The sequence below is a fragment of the Mytilus californianus genome, unplaced genomic scaffold (genome assembly GCF_021869535.1).
Source record: "Mytilus californianus isolate M0D057914Y unplaced genomic scaffold, xbMytCali1.0.p SCAF_12, whole genome shotgun sequence".
Lineage (NCBI taxonomy): Eukaryota > Metazoa > Mollusca > Bivalvia > Mytilida > Mytilidae > Mytilus > Mytilus californianus.
Genome location: NW_026262604.1, coordinates 9175892 through 9197614, shown reverse-complemented (window position 1 = coordinate 9197614; position 21723 = coordinate 9175892). Strand labels below are relative to the sequence as shown.

General features: G+C 30.1%; 1 protein-coding gene across 8 annotated transcripts in view; it reads right to left on the bottom strand.

Annotated features, from left to right (window-relative positions):
• Positions 1 to 21723, bottom strand: part of LOC127721327 (ankyrin-3-like) — a 262076-nt gene that overhangs the window by 6985 nt on the left and 233368 nt on the right. For 3 of the 8 annotated variants that reach the window (XM_052228069.1, XM_052228068.1, XM_052228070.1), the window contains exons 2-3: positions 8207 to 8417; positions 846 to 929 (exon numbers count right to left, since the gene is read on the bottom strand). The exons of 1 other annotated variant lie outside the window; for it this stretch is intronic. The gene's annotated coding sequence lies outside the window, so the exon portion shown is untranslated. Of the gene's footprint in view, positions 1 to 845; positions 930 to 8206; positions 8418 to 11231; positions 11474 to 12316; positions 12662 to 14415; positions 14513 to 21723 lie in introns of those variants that run through there. 4 more of the 8 variants (XM_052228066.1, XM_052228065.1, XM_052228064.1 and 1 more) reach the window with 3 other exon arrangements.

Sequence of the window (21723 nt, the reverse complement as noted above, 5' to 3'; positions counted from 1 at the left end):
CTCGTATTCGGACTCGAGTCGGAGTCATACACTTATTGTAGATCTCTAACAGGGAGTATTTACGGATTCCACTGTACCCTCGCAGCTCTTGAGGGGTGGTTCGAATAATTGATAGATTTACATACATACAAACAAACACAATACTTGATCTGTGTTTGATCACAACAACCATTGTGAAAAACCTTCAAAACATTTGGTTTACGCAAACTAGAGTATGGAAACCAATTTTCGGACGTACATGACGTATGCACGGACAAGTGTAAACCTTTATTCCCCGTCGTCTATCATTTACGTTATTTTACTATTAGAGTTATCCGTAATTACATGATTTCTTTATTCTGTACATGGCTTATTTCTGTAATAAGTAGTGTTTTCCCTTATTTTTGTTCCCACTGTCATTTGTTATACTTGTACTCCCCATTATTCTCCAATTTATTTTTCTTGGGTTATTTTTCTCTATTCATATTTTGGGCCTTATTCTCTTTCTATTACCATACCAAGACTCTATATTGCATACTCTTTTGACTTTGAGAGGTCGATTTCCATATGCAATAGCAAATTTAAATCACAGCTGTAAGAGTCAACTATCAGCCATTCTAACACGATTGAAAATTACCATATTTGGTCATGTATAACATTTTTTACCCAAGACAAATAGTTTGTAGATGGGATGCGTATTTTACAAAAGTGCGGAGGGTTTTTATTGTTTTTTCAATTATATTATGTTTAACGTCCTGTGTCAAATACTAAATGAATATTCTCTACAAGTACTAAATTGTATTATTACAGGCTTTTATTGTGAAGTTATAAAATATCAAAATACATGACATCAACTTTTAATTTACCTCTAATACTCGTTGGTATACATTCTTCCTGGTCAATTTCAATTTTCTTTATTTTCTCTTTTAGATCTGAATGTCCTTCTGTTTCTGAAATACGAACAGAAATCCTGTTGTCTATTATACTAAGCAAATTGCATAAACGTAATGTTAAATTCAAAATTATCATGCCAAACACATGTTTATATAATAATTAGAAGATGTGACATGCACGACCTTTATAAACGAGCAAAACCTTTACCACATAGAAAGCTTTAAATCGCCTCAACAAGACAAATGAAAACAATTACAACCCTTAATCTAACATGGGAAAGTTATGTATCGGCAAACCATAAGAACAAAGATAAACAAAGGCTCTGAAGATGTCACTTACCATTATCTACAACATGGCCAATTTTTAGTAAGCATTTTTATTAAAGGGGAACAACTCAATTATGAGTTAACTAAACATTTCAATTATGTTGACAACTTTAAAGATCTTATCTTGGTGATAATTTTTCTTTTCTTTTAATCTTCCTATTTTTATTATCCAAAATACGTAAACATAACCATTAAAGGGCAAATACTCCAGTAACCAGTTACATGAAGATTTAATTCATTATGATTTTTTGTAGATTTCGCCTTGCTGTGGATTTATGTTTTTCAAAACTTCTAATTTTATATTACAATTTTCAAGATAATAGGCAAACATTGAAAAAAAATTGGGAAAAACGTCACCTAATGGGCAATTACCTTAATAAAGATTCATTTAATTTGTCAAGTTGCATTATTTGTAGATTTTATCTTGCTGATGATATTTGCTTTTTGAGGTTTCCATTGGTCTTTGTAAATGATTTTATTAGACAAAACGCAAAAAATTGTTAAAATCAAGGTAAATCAATAACAAGAGGCTGTCGAGTGACAGCAAACCGGATTTTCCTGCAGAGGTCGAATCCTGAACAGTAGAGCAAGAATGGACAACACATTTAAGCTTGAAACAGCACTGAATTGGATTATGATCGAATATCTAAAATAAATTATCATATAATTAATAATGAAAAGGATATTTGCAAATCTGAACCCCAAACAGGATCATGTAAACATTAAACATTAACAAACACAACAACAAAAAGTACCACATAACAACTGTGACATCTACCTTCATAATACACATGACTGAAAAAAATAGTTATGAAGAAATTTAGATTTTATCATTACTGGTTCACGGAGTAAGTTTGAGTTATTTCCCTTTGAGCAGAACAATGGTTTAACATAATACAAAATAATTAGATAATTATGATTAATAATTCTCTAAAATTAGATATGATGTAACATAATGTATATTTATTTTCAAAATATAATCAAATATAATTACTAGTTCAAAACATTTTTCTTTCATTTGTCACAAACAAATATAGATTTGCAATTTATCAATGTCAACAGTTTTAAATGTAATGAAATATCCTATTAATAAGTTATGATCTAATTAAAGGCGTTCACTTCATAAAAAGACAGAGATGACAGAGTTCTCAAAACATCAGCAAACCAAAGAACCCAAGCATGCAATGTTTGATGAAATTAAACAAAAGTAGTGGAGGAACCTCTGGACCAGTCCATGTGGTATTATCTAATAAATAATGAAAACAAATACAGGTTTAGTTCAGAATTTCAAAATACTCTGCATATATTCAGTTTATGTTGAAATCAAACACAGTTTAATTTTGTACCAAAATCGGGACCAACTTAAAAACTGAGCTAAAAATCAGAAATCTAAATGTATGTTTATTTATAGACAATATAAGCCCAGACCTGCCAATTTTTGAAAATTTCCATGGGGGATTTAGTGTGCAACAAGATTTTTAAGGGTTACAATTTCTGCGGCGTTTCTGTGTGCACTTTTTTTTACCCTTGACATAGTCTCATATCTCTTCTTTTTTCTTTTGATATACTGATGATGATCTAATAAGATTTGAATTTTTTTATTTGCATGATTTTTGTACTTATTAATTGGCAAAATAACTCAATAACTTAATATAGAAAAATGTCATTAAAAATAAAGGGTATATAGTGCAGACCCCCCTTCTCCCCCTCCAAAGAACTTCTTATATTTGCACCATGATTCTAAAGACCTAAACCTAAATATCCTAATGTTAGAAGGATGAAGACAGATTTTGAGTTAGTCTATCAGTATTAATGAGACAATGGATTAATTTGAGTTATCTTTCTTTTTGTTCAGATGTGCTCTTATCGGCGCATGCTAATAAACAGTAGAAATTAATGCAAAATGGCGTCAATTTTAACTCAGAACTGCACAGAAAAACATGTAATTTCAAACATTTAAACGGATTTCAAGATAAACACTGTTTTCTAATGAGATCATTACAGTTTTGTCCTTCGATTAATTATGGATTTTGTCATGAAAAATAAACTCATCATAGATACCAGGATTGAAATTTTGTATTTACGCCAGACGCTTGTTTCGTCTTCAAAAGACTCATCAAGTTTTGTTAACAGTTAATTTATAATTATGAACATATCAATCATAACTCAAGTCTACACAGAATTACTGACTACTGGGTTGGTAATTCCCTTGGAGAATTGAAACTCCACAAGCAGTGGCATCGACCCAGTGGTTGTAAATAAGCTCATTATAGATACCAGAATTGAAATTTTGTATTTATGGCAGACGCACGTTTCGTCTTCAAAAGACTCATCAGTCACGCTGGAACAAAAAAATGTTAAAAAGGCCAAATAAAGTACGAAGTTGAAGAGCATTGAGGACCAAAAATTCCTAAAAGTTTTGCCAAATACACCTAAGGTAATCATTCCTGAGGTTGAAAAGCCTTAGTATTTCAAAAATTCAAAAATTTGTTAACAGTTAATTCATAATTATGAACATATCAATGATAACTCAAGTCTACACATAAGTTCTGACTACTGGGCTGGTGATACCCTCGGAGAATTAAAACTCCAACTACGGTAAACGTTGCAAATTATGATGATATTATAGATTGATTAAAAATGAAATGCCGACTGACTGATTCTATTCACTTACGCATTAAGTAATTTTGAAGATTGTTATGACCCATCAGATAAGCAGATTACATGTAACAGCAAATCATGTTGTGATTATCTAGGGTCGTAAACTTGTCATAAATAAGTAAAATTATTTTAAAGAGTTCACTTAAAAAAAAAATATATATCATTCAGAAAATAAGTTTTTACAGAATAACAAACAAATTACCACAAACTTCTTTTAAACAATTTTCTAATTTTTTTTTATCATAGTGCCTTTTAAAAATCTAAAAAAACTTATCTTTAATTATCTTCAAAATGTCTTAAAATGAACAGTCAATTTCTTACTATATTCATACAGACCTATAGAATTGTATAAAGCTTATCATCAGCTGTAGGAAACATTTCAAATAAATCCTCTAATCAGTAACGGATATTTCCTTCGAAAACCCGGTTAAAAACCTTTCATATATTTTATCATAGCGCATTAGATGGATTTCAATCAAAAATAGTTTAATCAAAATCAAAATTTACTGACTGTTTAAAAAAATCGCCATATAAAAAAAAATTCAACATACTGTTTTCAATGAGCATTGCACAGGTACACCCGTAATCAAACCAATTTTAAACTTTGAAAGTTTTCAATAAAGGTTTTAATAAAATGTAATGTAACAAAACCCTTTTAGCAGTTCTGAATAGATCACTCAAAAACAAAAGGAACAACTCTATTAAGAGTTAAATGACAATTTCAATTATGTCGCAATAACGAGTCGACTGTAGATTTCGACAATCCAGGGCGTATTTGTAGATCTTATCTAGCTGATCATATTTGCATATAATGTTTAATTTTTTCTATTTTGTTTTTTTTTAGATATTTGACAAGACTTAAAAAAAAAATCATCAAAAATCAAAATTAAATCAGGAGACGTAGGACGATTTTGATGATGTGTAGCTATTGTCTTGCTGATAATGTTTGTTTATTTATATTTCTGTTTATCTATAATAATTTTCAAGATAATAGGGAAATATATTCAGAATGGTAAAACTCGTCATCTAACATGTCTCAGGGTATTAACTCTTATAATAAGTCTTCTGGCAGTTTTGACGACAAAAACACAGTATTTAGAGATGTATAAACATTTTACTTCAGTTTAAAGTGATTTTCAAAGCAATGTCAAAACTTGCATTTAATCCATATGCTCTATTGTTTTGCCATGTCAGCTATCTTGGTTTACAGCTAAAATCATTGGAAAGATTTTTAAAATTAGATACCCAAAAGATGATTGTGGCCAAGTTTGGTAAAATTAAGACTTGTGGTTTCACAGGAGAAGATCGTAAAAATTAACGGACGAAGAGTGATGAAAAGTGCTCATTTGGACTTTCAACCAATCGAGCTAAATAAAGGCTTTAAAGGGCAAGTGCCTCTCACTTGCATCTTTAACAATAGGGAATTACTCTTTAACAAATGTATAAAGAGTCAACCGAAAATTTCAGTCATGTTGACATATTTTAGATATTATCCAGCTGACATTTTTCCTTTTTGGGAAGATTTCAATAAACTACATGTTTTCCTAAAGGCATCGGCACCAACCAGAAGGAAGACATATTACATGCTATAGGGTGGTTGCTCTTCTCCTACAAATTGTAGAACTTTTGTTTGAATTCTAATTTTAAGTTGATGTTTTTGAAATTTTGAGTTTCTACGTTTGTATAAGCTCATAACTTCAACAAATATGTACCAAATGTTTACAGACAATTCAATGAATCCAATTCCATTTTTTGAAATGATTACCACAATTACAACTTCGCTGATCTGCCTTCAGTGGAAGAAAATATCATAACAAATGTGCATGAGACAGAATTTCAACTTTTTGATAAAAAAAAATCGAGAGGGACTAATTCATTTCAAGGTGAGTTTTTCTTTCACTCAAACTTCAATGTGTGTGCATAAATCAATAGTCCGTTTTGATGAAGTTGACCAGTAACCAATTGTTTCTATTCTAAGACATATTATTGTTGTGTTTTGTCATAGTGTGTGCATATTCCTTACGTATGCACACCGCACCCAACATTTTAGTTTTTCCTGTTATCGTATCGTGCAGGGATTTTAATGTACAGCCACTTACTAGTATTTATGACTTATTATTTAAATATATCTTGGTCAATACTTAATTCTATTCAACAATAACCAATGAAAACATATACATATTGAACATATGTAGTAAACATTACAAAAAATACTTGAGATTTAAATATGAATGAAATCTTTGCAGAGTTTAAAAATGTAAAAATAAGATCAACTACTAAGTGATATACGATAGCCTGTTTTAAGTTCAATGATTGTTAGTTAGAAATGCAGATGTAGTTTTTCAACAATATATTGCCGAATTGAATTTTAAGGTGCCTCGATCTTCCAAATTCTGTTCTGCCATTGATTGCAGGGGTGTTGGCAGCAACCTTCCGTCTATGAAAAGCTTAAAAACGAACTTGACAGCATTATACTGTGAATAAACTTGCAGCTTAAAAGAGTTAACTGAGAACACATGACTTAGAAGTATTATATCAGAGAATTCACAAAAGTGTGAGAGCTAGATAGTTATTTCCTAACAAGCCAAGAACTTTGGAACTTGTTATAAGAAATACCATAATAACTGTTAATTGTATGTGTTGACAAAACTACCAAGGAACTAAATCTATTGCCTCTTAATCATTGTGAAAGGAAAATGTATATCATGTAGTGAAAAAGGATAATTAAGAAACCGAAAAAGGCCAGTGGCCGAAACATCTTACAAAATGGTTTATTTACTTCAATAATGAAATTACTTAGAATTAATGGACCAGAAATAGATCATTCGAGAATTCACAAATTGATTTTTAAAACTGATCAAAATATGTAATTAAAGATATAGATACATTGGTGATATTCTGGTAAAATTCTCAGCTTGTTTAATGTCAAGTGAGCTAAAAGGGAAAACAGAAATTGTATAACTCATACGGGGTTATTTTAAGTTCCCTAGGTTTTGGTAGCGATTCATTAACACAAGTTTTTCTTGTCATTAAAATGGAAAATATAAAAAAATGCATAAATAAAGGCAACAGTAGTATACCGCTGTTCGAAATTCATAAATCGATTGAGAAAAAAAAAACCAAATCCGGGTTACAAACTAAAACTGAGGGAAATACATCAAATATAAGAGAAGAACTACGACACAACAGAAACACAACACTAAAAAGTAACACACACAGAAACTATAATATAACATTGGCCATTTTCTTGACTTGGTACAGGACATTTTAAGAAAAAAATGGTGGGTAAATACCGGATAAGTTTATATATTTTGATGACAGCAAACTGGTCAGTGTTGTATTAAAAAAACATTTTGATGTATCAAATATGATTAACTCTACAGTAAATAGGATGTAAGCACTGACAAAACTTAAATTTTGATAAATGTTATTATATTATGATATATAATGACGAATATCGTTAATTCTGGTACTTTCGTGATTCCTGATCAACAGATGAAATCGCTTTATTTTAAAATAATAACAATTTCGAAAACATATTGTTATTGTTTAGAAAACTTATAATTTGACACAAAAATTTCATAAATGCAATAATAAAGCCGTCGCAATTTTCATGATAAGAGTAATCATAAAAATATATTAAAACTATGTAAAAAAAAACTTATATGAATGTGACTCAAATGATTATGAAACTAAATAACTTTAATACGTCCTATGCTCTTTCCTGAATTAACTTTCGTAATAGAAGCAACGCATACGACAAAACATTTTGAAGCTAAGGGTTTTTCAAAACTCAAATACATGGAAACTATGTGATCAATCAAAAAGAACCAGAGAGGAATCCAACCGTAAGGCAGTTTTGCAAGCGGGAATTGACATCTTCCATTAATTATATATTCTAAGTTTATCAATGAATAATTTAAGATATGAAGTTAATGAACCATGTTAGTACCGATGCAGTGACTATGGAACTTATGATACCATCGAAAACAAACAAACAACAGACCTCAGCACAGACCATGGCTAAATATGGGCTATTTAGTTCATACTGAAGAATCATGGAAAGTAAAGGTAACATTTAGTTGGGTTATTTTTCATTATACATTTCAATTTTCTAGAATTCAAAATTATTCCAGATTCATATGATTCCTTATTTTACACATATAATGCATTGTACCTGTAATTTCTGATCACTATAAGAAATGACAAAATAAATATAACCAGATTGCGGGCAAGTTGTCTACACACTTAAGCTTGTGAATAAAAAGTTTGAATGTATGGAGTAAAATTGTAAAGTCATGCTCAAAGATCACTCAAGACACTTTCTTTTTCTAATAAAACATTACCTTTTTCTATATTTTGAACAGTTGTTTCTAGCTTTGTTATTTTTGAAAAATGCACCGCTAGTTCATTGCTTTGGTCATTCAATCTTTTGAGATTACGGTGAATACTGAGACCAACATAAACAAGTTCTTTAAGTGCTTTGTAGTCCAAAATTTTAGATTTTGCATCAGCTGCATCTGTAACATCTTGGTGATTTCCCAAACCATGGATCGCCTTAAAAATATAAAAATTAAAACAAAAAATAATATTTAAAAAAATCATGGGAACGTAATCATTGTACCCATCAGTTTTATTTAATCTTTCATGCAGAAAATACTTAAATAAGAGGATGTGGTATGATTGTTTCAACTACCTTCCAAAGTTTAAGTGAAATGAATGTAAGCATTTATATATGCAATTATTTTAAGTGAAGTCAGTTCTGACCCATCAGATAGCTTTTGTAAAACCAAATGTTGATCAAATTGTCATAAATATTTTCCTTCAAATCTATTCTAGTAACTAGTATTATAGAATACATATAATCCTGTTAATTATTATGGTTAAACAAAAAAATAAACGAGTAGACCTATTCAAACATTAGTATCGATACTTTGAAATAGAAAAAGGCAGAAAAAAATAAATCAAACTACGATCTTTTGTACTTATTTCAATAATAACATGCTATGAACACAGAAATGTCTTATCATTTTGAACTAAAAGGTCTTATTTAATTTAGGAATATGTTTGCATGTCATATATGGCAAATAATATATATTGCTATCAACAAAATTATTCTATTTAAGTTAAATTTGCTTTATTGAACGCCATTTTGTTCTTTGTTAACGTTGTCTTTTTGACATTGTTACACACTTTTTTTATTCATATCGTATCATCGATCAAACTTATTCGTTTAGTGTATATTACCTGCTTTTGTGTATATGTTTTTGATCCTTTGGGTCATACGTGTTTCTCGTTTCTCATTTTTTTATATAAATTAGACCGTTGGTTTTTCTGTTTGAATTGTTTTACACTAGTCAATTACAAAAAAATATAAAGGAAAACATGTCACTAAATAAACCAATGAGAAACAAGGAAAATCAAACCATAGGTAATGTTTTGTTTTATATTTGTCAATATACTTATACAAAACGTAAGCGAGGTGTAACATGTTAAATTCTAATGCTAACCCATGTTAAAATAAATAAAGAGCATTGCATGAAAGACTAATGTCGATTGATACTTAGAGAAAGATCTAATGACTTTTGTACTTCAAATCGGAACTGCAAGACATGTTTCAAAAACAACACTGAGTTGATATGGCCAAAACTTTACAGAAAATCGACAGTTTCATGATTAAACTACAGGCTCTTAAGAGTCTGTGTAGCTCACCTAGGTCGGTGTGCATATAACCGAGAAAGGAAACTCTGTAACATTGTACACGAGATTAGACTTCATCATGTTCATGACAACAATCTCTATTTCTTTTTTGTTCATCTAGTATTGCTGATCAATTAGTCTGTTTAGTTTCTCTCTGTCTTCTTTAGTTTATGCTCAAAACATAAAAGAAGGTATACGATACTCATTTTGGGGCAATCATTAGTCTAAAGAATGAAAGTCTAATAACTATATAGGCAAAATTTCACTAGTTTGTAGATCTTGCCTAGTTGATCATTTTTGTTTTTTTAAAGTTTCTATCTATATTTTGTAGTTTAATCATATAAGGCGATACGCAAAGAAAAATGGTAAAAATCGTCATTAAAGAACAATATCTTCAATAAGACGTCAGCGGACGATTTTCTCTATATGTCTAAAATGTTGATTTTGTCTTACTGATTACTTTTGCTTATTTAAGTTTTTATCCATCCTTTATAATTTTCAAGATAAAAGTAAAAACACAAAAAAATAGGTAAAATTTGTCAAAAAAGACCAATAACTCCTTATAAAAGTCGCATGCCTGTTTTTACTTAAATGGACAATGTGCCATGTTTGTTGACTTCCATGTTTATATAGGTTATACTTACTGTTTTAGTCAAATCACCATTAACATTTATATACCGTAAATGGTATGTTGCTATAGACATGATGAGCATAATTGTTTTTTATATAGTAAGAAGTTTACATATGTCAGAGTTCAGACTAAAAAAAGTACTTATTGATTTTGACTCGCAGATGTTTTAATTTGTATGTTTCATGTGTTTGTGCTCTTTATTTCAAAACAAAATAAGACCCCAACAAGTAAATTAATGTTAAACAACGTCATCACAATGTTGCTATTAATAGGAAAAAAGTAAAAATCACAAAAATACTGAACTCCGAGGAAAATTCAAAAGGAAAGTCCCTTAATGACTTCTTCAAGTCAATACGTTACCAATATCTGTTAACTTCAAGACCCGTGCATAAATATATAAAGATCAATTGAGAATCAACATGAGATTGTTAGACAACATTTTGGCTTCTGAAGAAAAATATGAATTTGATTAAAAAAATTGGAGACCGTGTGCTCATTCACTTTCTGATGCAACCATGTACAACCATTAAAATTGGGAAAAAAAACTTAGATGTAACGAACTAGTGTCTAATCATATCAATACCTGTATATAGCTCCGTTACTTGTAAATTATCAGAAAATATTTAATTCTCATATGTGATGTACTTTAGTCACAAAGTCAAATTATGTGTTTCGAAATCATCCTGTTTTATAAACCAAAACAGAATTGGACAAATCTGTCATTTTCTGACTTTAACACGTTAAATAGACAAGTTTAAAATTGTAAACACATTTTTTATCTAAATTCATGATTTGACGGCTATAAGTGAGACACAAAGACAGACTTCAATATGTCTGTGCTCTGAATATGTATTTGGTATAATTGCAAATGAGGCAATGATCTTGAGGATTTCCCTTGATTCAGATGTAACCAACTTAATGGTATATTAGGGCCCTTAACAACGAAAGAGTCATCTATCGTATATCAAAATCTTGTCTCTTTACTATTCATGTTTGTTTATTTGTTTGTTTATAACCAATAAAAAATAATAGTTTCATACCATTTCCAATTCGATCCATATTCTATTGTAATCTGTATCTGATAGTTTGCCGTCTTTTGAATGCGAAACAATGAAATTTTTATAATATTTTATCCGTGCTATGTGTGCACCATGGGACGAATCAGTTGACTGTGGTAGAGCATCAAATCCAGCATTCGGTGGTGTGATATATGGTGGCAAATTTCGTAGAAGACAAACCATCAACGTAACATCTAAATCGGCAGAGGAAACTACAGGTGACCCTACGAGAAAGTATGAACAGTTTAATATGTTATCTTTCATTAATTTTTATCTTATGAACTGCTATGTGACGAACTTTAAATTCACTCACAGTTTTAGCACTGTCTCATTGTCAAGTGTACACATGAGTCAAAGGGCTTTCCTTAGTGTAGCCATATGGACGGACAGTAATGCTTTTTAACGATTTCCTATTGCCAAAAACCCATGATACCTTTCCATCGTGCATGGTTCTTTCCATTTGTACTTTACATGTATATTGCTTAATTTGTAAACTAGTTTGGTAATTGTTGTCCGTTCTCTAGTTGTAACTATGTACATTCTCTTTCCAAATTTATTAACCTGAACGAAATGCCTACTTTAGCAATTCATCAATACATTGTAAAAGATACCTGATTGAATATACAGTTAATAGTGATATACATGTATCATCGAACACTCAATGTTTGTGTTATAAAACAAGGAAACGTTACAATAACAACAAATTGCATGATTTATCGCAATGGCTACTCGTCCAATAGGACATGTGAATTTTATTAACACCCTTTTACCAACATGAAAGGTTTTAACCTTAAACTATCTGTTTATGATATGGACCATTTTACAACACTCTCTTTCAATGTCTTATGACTGTAGATTAAACAAAATGAATTAATTTCTTAATACAACAAGACCACGAAATTGAGTTTCACGGAATTAAGACTAAATTTGTAAAGTGTTTGTCGTTTTTAATTTTTGTATAAAGGCCAACATGATGAGTTTCTTATAGAAGTATGACCTCTGAGTACCATCAAGAGTATCTACCACTTTTCATTTTATTCATATTCTAAATCCAATTAAAAAATTACCTGATGATGGGTATAAAGTATTCCATTGTTCCTGATACAATACTTTCCTTTGCCCTTTGGGTGGTTTGTGCAGGTTTGAAAGTATTGCCTTATTTGATGAAGATGACAAATCTGATTGCAAATTAGGATGAACACTGTCAAAATACCTCCTTAGCGCTGTTGTTCCTACTCGGTAATTTAAGTAAACAATGCGAAGAAAATTATCTTCTTCCTTAGTCATGTTAGTCGCCATGACAACATTAATTTAGTAAATGTTCAAATAATTTAGTGTAAGCCTATAATAGTCGTTAAAAACTCTGTTTGCTCCTCCGCAATAATCATCATTCGACTGTCTATCACTGTCTTCTGAAAATGATATCACACAAAAGGATTAAGATTTATGGTACACAAAGCGTTTATGTTCAACATTGTAAGTAGCTGTATCCATATATATATATATATATATATATATATATATAGTGTCTTTGTTTATAGATATGTATTAATATGAATATAAAGAGTACAAACTAGGACCCGTCACAGTAAAAATATGTACATTGTATGAATAACATGGTTGTAGTGTAGGGTTTGCTAAATGTAATGCCTATATATGTTTATAGCAAGTATTATATTCGTGTTTAGTTGCTATAGAATTTTAAAAAGATGTATCTGTTTTGTATACGTTGAATAATAATTGAGAGAAACCAGATATAAAAAAGCTGATAATTTGAAACGGTAAATCGCAGATTTAGACAACAAAAACGACGAATACCGTTCTTTCTTCACCGTACCTTGAAGTCGCACTTTATAACTAAACCATCGTACCTGGAGGAAAACCCCATGTCGTGTAAACAATTATTTTACTACTTCGCAAACACATGATTTCCCATAACAGATAACAAATATATAAAGCTTCCGCAAACTGATAAAAAACAATTTTGAAACGTAACATGCTGATCGTATGAAAAAGAGGCTACAGTTATATATAAGACACTTAAACAGACAAAAGGCAAACGATACCAATTGGACATTCAAACTTATAGTCGAAAGTAAACTGACAACGCCATGGCAAAAAATAAATCAAAAGAGAAACAACTGTACACAAAACACAACATAAAAAACTAAAGACACGATCGCGAATCCCACCAAAAACAGAGGTTTATCTCAGGTGCTCCTTTAAAAGTAGATGTGAAACTTACAATTCGATATTGAAAAGAAACATGAAAAATGGAAAAGATAAAGAACAGACCAAAACGGGCTACATAAAGAGTAAAATCACAAACGAAAGACTGAAATAAACCAGGGTTGATCTGAAGTACTCTGGAACGGCAAAAAGCCTGCTCAAAATATGACACTTGAGTGAGGTCCAAATGATGAAAAAAAATAACAAAATAATGAACTCCAAGAAAAATATAAATTGAAAAGTCCATTATCAAATGATAAAATAAAAAACTCAAACACATCAAACGAATAGAAAACAACTGCTATACGCAATTCCTTATGTAGAAACATGTGGATTAAACTTGGTTTTATAGCTAGCTAGGCCTGTCAGTGTGTGTACATTTCAAATTTTAGATGGGTACTTCATTTTTTCATTTTTTCATATGGAAGAAATAATGAAACAGAGGAAACTATTTTATACAAAAGCCACGTGGATTTGCATGCACGTTATTGTACCTGAACTGTGTATACTTTAGATCGGCAACATTTGTTTAAATGATTGTATATCGTCTTTTCGAAATGTTTGGCAATGACGTCATGTTACCATAAAGCATTGTCACGCATTCATTTCCATTCATGCAATCGAACATCTATCACTATCCCTTTTACGCGTCAAAATGTTTTACTAACTATTTCATTGTATTTTGTATTTTCAAACCAAAAACATATTGTTTAAACACAATTGTCGATAACAACAGTAATGACATTCTATGTTTTTGTATAATGACTTGACTAGCTTGAATATCAGATCACCCTTGTCGTGGGTAGCTTGATACTCTTGCTGATAAAACCAGTAACAAAAACAAAAAGGTCATTATCATATATAACAATGTATGAATCTTTGTTGGCATGTGTAAATCATCTTTTTAAGACACAATAAAAGAAAAAAAAAAACTCACCCTTCCTCACAGTAGATATACAAAATGGCGTTTGAATGAAGTGATATAAAATGGCGTTTGAATGACTTCATTTGTTGAATTAGTATTTCTTTTAAAACAGGTTTTATTCAACGATGTTCAAGTGTACAGATACATGAAGTTTAAAGGGACGATAGTTCAATGGGAGCAACGAAATGGAACGGACAACTAATCCATAATTATATTCGTGTTAAATGTATAAACGTCTAATGATTTTACGCATGTGTACTATCATAAGGTTGCTTTTAATGTTATATTATCATAAGTAATTTAACAGATTTTAAAGTTTTATTATGAAACGCAAACCCAATATTTTTGACACTCTGTAAATATCAAAGGTTATGAAATATTGATTTCAACTTATTAATTAGGATTTCAGTAATATTTGTATTATATGATGGACTTAAACTAATAAGAATACAATTATAATATATTAGTAAAAATGTATGCTGTCACACAACCACATCTTGTGCCGTCTCAGCATTCTTGGAAATGGACACAAAGATACACAAATGGGACTTTTGTAAAATAAAAAAAAAACATTTTGTTAAACATTTGATATAAATATACTGTTTGCACATGAAAGGTATAAGAAAAAGTCTACAAAAATATACTCAAACGACTAGAAATACTTAATTATTGCTTCAGACGAGAAAAATATGTTTGCAAACAAAAAAAGCATTCCCTTATCTGTAGAAAATAAACTGCAATAAATATGGCGAATACACAGTACTAATTGTATCAATGTATGAGACAATACCCATTTTTCTGCGGTTAAAATGCATAATATTGTTGAAACCGAAAAAAACAAGACTTAGTAATTTCCTTATTTTCACTCCTTTAACATGTTTAATAGGCCGTAACATGTAATAACCGTGCTTTAAAAAAGAAACTTGTAATTCTTATTATAAGAAACACCGAATTAAGTGTGTACGACCAAATGAAATTAGATTAATATGTATGGATATGAGAATTTTGATAACCCAGTCTGATATCAATTAAAGAAGTTGAATAAATCATTCATTTCCCTTTGTCCTAGGCAGATATGAATAATATATCACTCTTCCCAAGTTTGATTTATCTCTCAAGACAGTAAAATAACAAAATTACCGAACTCCGAGGAATTTTCCAAAAGGAAAGTCCGTAATCAAATGGCAAAATCCAAAGCTCAAACACGTTAAACGAATGGATAACAACTGTCATATTCCTGACTTGGTACAGGTATTTTCTTATGTAGATGGAAAGTTTAATGTCACACTATCAATATTCTCAAAGCAATTTGCATCGTACGCTGATGCTTTGTAATCTATCTTTTGATGACATCAATGATATCATTGTTGTAGACAATAACTAAAATAATAATGTTTTCCTATAAAAAAAAAGCATTGCTGTATTTAAGTACACAAATCAATGTAAACAAATTTTACTTTTCTTGTTATTGTGGTTAGTGTTTTACTGATTTTAAAGATACTTTCAGATTTTTAAGGCAAATAACATGGTTTTTCTGTTTCTCAGAGAAATGTTTTTTTAATTTTCATGGCTATTTATTCTAAAAATGTATGGAACACATTCAAGCATATGCACATTCACAAGTATATCACTATTCTTGATTTAAAGACGTGTAATTATTAAAAAAAAACGAACTGTTGCAACATAAGTAGTTAAAACCCGCACTATTCTTGTCAAATTTTTGTTAACAAAGTATATATGTTACAGCAATATTCCTTCGTATTTCTCCTTGAAAAGACAAAAAAAAAAATAATCACTTAACATGTTTAAAAAGTATTTTTTATTTAGAAATCAATTGATCCTAAAAGAATAAAACACAATTATTTACCTTCTATGATAATTGAAACGAAGTTGAATAGTATCTAGACATTAAATCGTACACAATTTTTCTCATTTTAATTTTATATATTACTTGGGTCAAAAGTAATGATACAGATGTTTACCTTAATAGACATATATTTTTTTGCATACAACTGAAATTTAAAAAGTGCATATGACGTGAAAAGGTTTATTTAGACATCATTGTGGCAGTCCCCCCTTTCACTTAATACTTTAAAGATTAAATGGATAAACATATTTGGTATCATTGCAATACGTTAAAAAGGATTCCTTTTGAAGAGGGACAATTGAAAAAAGACTTGTTTGTGGCTTTAATGGTGCGGACGTATTAGTTAGTTCATCCTGTTAAATAAGCAAACATGAAAGACATTTTTTAAAGTCATTTTTTAAATATATCGGTCGTTAAAGAACCTTCTATGATAGCGGACAAAATTAATTATATTTAGATATGTAATCGTACACCATTTCCTCATATATATTTTTTTTAGTCCAATGGTCGAAAGTTATGATTTAGAAATATACCTGCATTAAACTACTTTTAAATGACATAAATATCTCGGGAATCACACGACACCGTTTAGAATTTCTTGTGAGTTCAGAAACTTGCAGTACGGCCATATTCTATATTTATTCGTTTTTAAAACGATAGTTTAAAAGAAAAACCGAAAACGGTTACATGACACTTTCGTCGTAATTCAATGTTGAACGCAAAGTAACTATCTAAACTTTTCCCAAATAATGAATACATAATAAAATCTTTAATTTATCCATGTTTGAAGTAATATTTTATCTAAAGGTTTCTGAAGGCGTTTGATTGGACACCAGTTTATGTAGGCTTTTATCACTTTTATCCAATCAGCTGTCCTATCAAACATGAACATTTAAACACATGAAATGAAATATTACTATTTATTTATTGGAAAGATAGAATAACTTTATAAGTGTACAGAGGCAGAAATAAAGCCGAACGTAGATATGCTATAACAAATTTGACGATTTTTACGATAACAAATTATATATTTTCAAATCAAAGATTGAGCGTACGCCATGTTCGCACCCTGGAATCCGCCACTGACCTTGGAATTACAACATAGTTGATAAAATAACATCTTTGTAAAAACATATAAGAAATAGAAAAAGTTTCTCAATCCTTAAACATGTTAAACTGCGAACAATATCTGATAAATGTCTATACCATTCAAATCTTAAACCAGTGTTTCAAAATCAAACAAGATAAACAAAGTTTTTTAATTTCTGCCAAAAAAGTCAATGTTTTTTAGAATACTAAATACTAAAAAGTAAAAAGCTTGTACAATTAATAACATCTCTCTCCGATTATTCTTCCTCTGAAAATATTCGTAAGGGAAAGAACCGCAATTAATCTACTTGTATACTCAATAACCCTTTCAGTTAAGATTTGTCTAAAACCGATTCAAGTATTTAAGTACATCAAACGGAACTAAAACTGTAGAATGTGTGGGTTATACCTCAATAACACATCAAAACACTGAAAATGATAAATATTGAAAACTACAACAAAGGTTTAAAATTAACCTGGATAAGTAGGTTGGCTTATAAATGACTTGTTAGATGAATGTGATAATGTCATGACTTTTGATAACTTAAAAAATATATACAATATCAAAACTAATTTTCTTACATATCAAGGACTAATTACTTCAATAAAAAAGTATTTAAAAGAATATAATGTATGTCCCAATGACTTATTTATAGAAGCAAACTATCATTGGAACAAACCAATATGATAGCACTAAAAAATTATTTAAATGAAAACTTATTTCATAAAAATATAAGACTCAGAAAGGCAGGGAACTGCTGGAACCCCTGGAATTCCTTAATTGTCATAAAAACGACAGACACCATATATATATTATATAATTAAACATTTGTTTTCTCTTACCAAGGAACCTTTGTCTTGCAATCATATTCTACAATGTACCAAACTATTTCAGCTGTGTCTATTTGAGTTGTTGTTTATCTTCTGTCATATATATATATATTATATTATACATAAAATGTGTATAACTTACTATGATGTTCATGTGCAAATGAAAAGAAATTCATTATAAAAAAAGAAGACACCAGTCAAACGACAAAATCAACATAAGAACACAATTTACAACTATAAGCAGGTGAAAACACAGTATGTAAAGTTCCAAATCGTTACGATTTATATAAAAACTGTGATTACATTTGACAAAAACAATTAAAGAGATATAAGAAGATGTGGTATGAGTGCCAATGAGACAACTCTGCATCCAAATCACAATTTGTAAAAGTAAACCATTATAGATCTGCCTTTGAAACGCAATCCTACCAATAATGTAACAATTTTGGAGAAAGACTGAAATTGAAAAGAAATGTTTAAAGAACAAAATCTTTCACAACCTAAAGACGTATTTTCCCCTTTTTTTAACCCACAAGAAACCTTTCCCAGGAGCCATAGACTGAATATCCTCCACATAATTCTCAAACGTCCATTTGAATTGATGGTGTCATGTGTTAAAATAGTTATTGGGCAACCAATCATTAAATCTGCACGGTTGGGATGACCTTTTAATCTGAACACCCACGTCCGACATGACATATAACGAGTTACTTGTTGAATAACTTTAGCATATGGAATTTGGAAGCATAAATGTTTCATATTTCTTTATTTTTAATATTGAGATGCAGTTTAACGAGTTTCTCTCTCTCTCTCTTTCTCTCTCCCTCTCTCTCTCTTGATGTCTGAAAGTTGTCATATCTCTGTGTTTGGAGACAAAATCAATTTACCTTTACTGGAAGAGTCTAGTTTAAATTGTCAGACATCAAACTATTACATTGTATTTATAAAACTGTTATTATTAATATCGAATTGTATGACATTATCTAAGAATGCCATTTTTTTCATCACTTTTTAGGATGCCACCTTTATAACATTTACATATAAAATGATTTTTTTGACAAAATGTTTTATCAGAATCCGGTTTTACTTTCTAAAATTCGTTCTCCTCTATTTCTCTCAAGCTAATGTCATCGTCATATATATAATGTTTAATGAAAGACAATAAACACTTTGTTATGATCCCTAGACAATTTGCTCAGTTATCATGAGTGTTCACCGAGAAATGTTCCAAAATGTCAAACTATTGTGATCTTTAAAATTCCCCCTAATGACCTTTTACCACACCGTTAGAAATCTGCACCACTTTAGCACTCTACGACCGGTCGTTATCAGAGAGCATTATAACTATCTTCAAAAGTATACTTAAGTTAGCCATGAGGTAATTCGGACTATTAATTTATTTAATTTACCTTACTTGTCACCGTACTGATAGTAATAGAGACAACCAACGAAATAGGATTGTATCAAGGTATCAAATCGTATACAATTTTCCTTTTTTTATTTTTTTACAGTCCCTGGGTCAAAAGTTAGGATATAGAAATATACCGTAACAAAGCTAGAGCGTAATAGCATACAAATGAAAATTTAAAAAGTACATATCATGTTTGAGGAACTTTTACCCATCATTGTGACAGTCCCCAATTTAAACAAAGTAATGTTTAGATGAATACAAACTTTACAGATCGACGTTGATAAACATATCCAATACCCTGACAATTACAATTAAGAGGATGCCTTTTGAAGAGGAACAATGGAACAAAGACTTGTTTGTGCCTTTAATGACGCGGACGTATTTGTTAGTTTATCCTATTAAACAGCAAACCTTAAACATTTTAATATTCACTGTCAAGCTAGATAAAGTTAAGAAATATTATTGCATATGGTATTTACGAAGGATAATGTATCAATTTATATGTGCCAAAGTTGTAAATCATTGCTGTCTCATTTTTAATGTCTCTTAAAGGAATGTATTATTAGTGTTACAGACGTAAGATAAAAACTATGTTCTCAAACAAAATATGCATAACCGCATCATTAGAAAACAAAACTGAATTTGTTGAAAAAATAATACGTATTTATACTACACAATACACGGTTTTCAACGTATACACTGAATGGAATCAATCATGTCCTGATTATTTATTTTTAATGATGAATGCACAAAATTCAAAATTAACACGATCACAATAACATAGTATGCTTGTTTGAAATAAATGCAATGATCTATAGTCACAAACTGCTTTATATTTAGATTTTTTTAACCAGAGAAATCAAGATATTAAAAAAATTCCTTATTTTGTCTCTACTGTCAAAGAATGACCAATGTTATTCATGTCCTTTAAAATAGGGATTAGTTTTTATTTAAAAATAAACTCTAAAAGAAGTATGTGAGTCGGAAATGAATTACTTAATAAAATTTCATTCGGAACGCTATAACCCCTGATTTCAAACTTCAAAATGTATAGATATTTACATACTCGAGGAACAATATGACCAAAATGACCATTCAACATTTATAAAAAGAACAGACAAATCACTTGTCAACTCTACATTTATCGACGAAACGTTTCGATTATTACTTGTTTTTTTTTCAAAATGATTTGAACATATTAGAATATGGCAAATTTTTAACGTTTTATAAAGATTACAACAAAAGAAGTTAAGTTTAGAAACGATCCTGGTAAACTTATCGATCCTTAAAATAAACTTATTCTAAAAGGTTACCAATTCAACACTGTAATAAGTTCATTAAATATTGTTTTTATTGGTACTAATATTGATTTTGTTATCAGTAAATTAAAAGCAAACTAAATATTATTGTTATATACATATACACATTCATGGATCTACAATCTGTCGATACCTGTATCTTGGCATTGCACAAGGTCATGTTTTTTATCCATCTGATGAGTTACGCCTCTTTCAACTGATTTTTATAGTTCGTTCTTATGTTGTACTGATACACCACTGTTCCAGGTTAGGGGGATGGTTGAGATCCCGCTAACATGTTTAACCCCGCCACATTCTGTATGTATGTGCCTGTCCCAAGTCAGGAGCCTGTAATTCAGTGGTTGTCGTTTGTATATGTGTTACATATTTGTTTTTCGTTCATTTTTTGTACATAAATTAGGCCGTTAGTTTTCTCGTTTGAATTGTTTAACATTGTTTTTTCGGGGCCTTTTATAGCTGACTGTGCGGTATGGGCTTTGCTCATTGTTGAAGGCCGTACGGTGACCTATAGTTGTTAATTTCTGTGTCATTTTATCTCTTGTGGAGAGTTGTCTCATTGGCAATCATACCACATCTTCTTTTTTATAATTATCGGATTGTATTACGATTTAAGATCCTTCAACCTTCGAAATATGTTTTAAAATTTAAAACTTTTTGTTCTCTATACTAATGCATGTTAAGAGTGCAGCCAGATTGGCTATTCGATATATAACCTTCAAAATCCAACATGTTGCTAGCAATCGGTTCGATATTCAGATTTTCTAACTAAAAAGAATACAAATTCAAATATTGATTACCATGAA